The sequence below is a fragment of the Crocodylus porosus genome, unplaced genomic scaffold (genome assembly GCF_001723895.1).
Source record: "Crocodylus porosus isolate Cpor-Errol unplaced genomic scaffold, CroPor_comp1, whole genome shotgun sequence".
NCBI lineage: Eukaryota > Metazoa > Chordata > Crocodylia > Crocodylidae > Crocodylus > Crocodylus porosus.
In genome coordinates this window covers 78,239,454-78,241,953 of record NW_017728931.1, presented here as the reverse complement: position 1 = coordinate 78,241,953, position 2,500 = coordinate 78,239,454, and positions in this window count along the sequence as shown.

The following is a 2,500-nucleotide window of genomic DNA, read 5'->3' as shown; positions in this document are numbered from 1 at the left end:
CATTTGCTTGGCATACATGCCCTGGGGCTGACAGCAGGGAAGGGACCAAGGCAGGGCTGCCACAACAAGGACTGGGCTCCTCGTTGCTCCCTAGCAATCTGAAGCATCTGCCCCTGACCACTGCCATCAACTCCAGTGTAGGGTATGAGTCGGGCTGAAAAGTGCAGGCCCATGTCTACCTACTTGGCTGTAGCTGAGCACAATGCTTAGAGTAGGGGGGTGGCTGGCATGGGCTGCTCAGCTGTGGAAGACCACAGTACCAGCAGTCTTCAGAGGAGCAGCCATAGGCATTAGTGGTTTGTGGGGCTGCATAAAACTGAATAAACTTTTTCCAAATCTTACTCCTTTTTGCCACTTCCCTTTGGCTACCAGTTAGACCATAGCTGTCAGATGAAGATAAGGAACCTTTTTTAGTTGTTCTCTTGACAAATAACCCATGCAAAATGAAGGGTTCTTCATATAGGCACAGTCTTTTGCATTTTTTGCAAACTAAGAGTTCTCCTTTTGTCACTTTCAGTTGCTCAGTATCTCAGTGGTAAATGAATGGAAAAACAGAATCACAAAACAGTTGATTTAAGCACCTGCCACTTAACCATTTTTTGGAAAATCTAAGGACAGAAAGATTGGTATTATGCCACATCTACTGTATCTATCTGAATTGAAGTTGATATCAAACTTGAGATACCTCCTCAGGAATTAGATGTTATACATAAACACATTTATAACATTTTCTATAATGTTCCATGTATAGCATTTTTTAATTATTATCTTACCCTTGCCCCATTTCTCCCCCACCCCTCAATGGTGGAGAAAGTAGTGGCAGAGGGGCAAACAATGTGGAAAGCAGCAGCAGAGGCAAGTGGGGGGAGGGCAGTTGACCTAAGCCCTACCCATTTTTCTCTCCTCTTACTGCCACTTTTGCCTGCCCTCCCACCTGCTGACACCAGGTCCCATGCCATCCTATGCCTCCATGCCAGGTCTGTTGCCAATGGGTATCTCAAGTGGACTCCTACCTCTGATGTTTTCACTTACATCTAAAATAAGGCTCCATTTTTCCCTATGGTGAATAGGAAAACCAAAACTTGGGGAGAAATGGGCATGCCAGAAAGAAGGAATAGGCTGCAATCAGACCTAGACAGGTTACAGGGGTGGGCGGATGAGAACAGGATGGGTTTCAGCACTGACAAGTGCAAGGTGATGCACCCGGGGAGGAAGAACCAGCACCATACTTCCAGGCTGGGGAACTCCCTTCTCATCAGTGCAGAGGCAGAAAAGGATCTTGGCATCATCACTGATGCCAAGATGAACATGGGCCGGCAGTGTGGGGAATCAGTCAGGAAGGCCAACCACACCCCGTCATGCATCCATAGATGCATCATGAGCAGGACCAAGGAGGTGATCCTGCCCCTCTATGCGGCACTGGTCAGGCCGCAGCTGGAGTACTGGGTCCAGTTCTGGGCGCTGCACTTCAGGAGGGACATGGACAACATGGAGAGGGTCCAGAGGAGGGCCACTCTCATGATCAGGGGGCAGCAGGACAGGCCCTATGGGGACAAGCTACGGGACCTGAACCTGTTCAGCCTCCACAAGAGAAGGCTGAGTGGGGATCTAGTGCTGTTTACAAACTAGTCAGGGGGGACCAGCAGACATTGGAAGAGTCCCTGTTCCCCCAAGCACTACCAGAGGGTAGATTTAGGCTAGATATCAGGAGGCGCTACTTCACTGTTAGGGTGGCTAGGATCTGGAACCAACTTCCAAGCAAAGTGGTGCTGGCTCCTACCCTGGGGTTCTTTAAAAGGAGGCTGGATGAACACCTTGCCAGGGCTGTTTGACCCCAGTATTTTTTCCTGCCATGGCAGGGGGTCAGACTTGATGATCTGCTCAACCCTACCTGAGAAGGAAGACTGTGTGTAGGTTAACCCTGGAGGGACTGATGATGATAGATGCTGAGTGTGGACTGAGTTATGTTCAAGGGTTTCCTGCAGGGCAAGTGTGCCCAGGAAACAAAGTACTGAGCTGAAGCTGAAGATTGTTTGAGCTAACAATCCCTGAACCCACTACACACTACAAAAAAGAATGTCTTGGGGAGGCCTTAGACATGAGGGATCTAAGGTCACTTGGCAGTGAAAGGATTTGAACCTGGATAATTCATATCTTCCCAAGTTGTTAATCTTGGACTATTGAATAAAAAGCAGATGATAATGGTTGGCACATTTTGGTGAATCTACCCCCAAGTCTTCCTGCTCTTCCCCACTCCCTCATCCCAGCAGATCTTGTCCCATGAATACTTTCAGGTCAATCAAAACTGCAGCCTTCCAATGATTTGTCAAAAAGAGGTAACTTGAGTTCTAATCAAAATGCATTTTGTTATACGTTTATACAATGCCTAGCAAAAAGATAGTCCCTTTACTGAAGAGTTTACAATCTAAATTACTGCACAGTCCGGTGGGTGGAGAATTGGCTGGAGGGTCGCACCCAGAGAGTTGTGGTGGATGGGTCG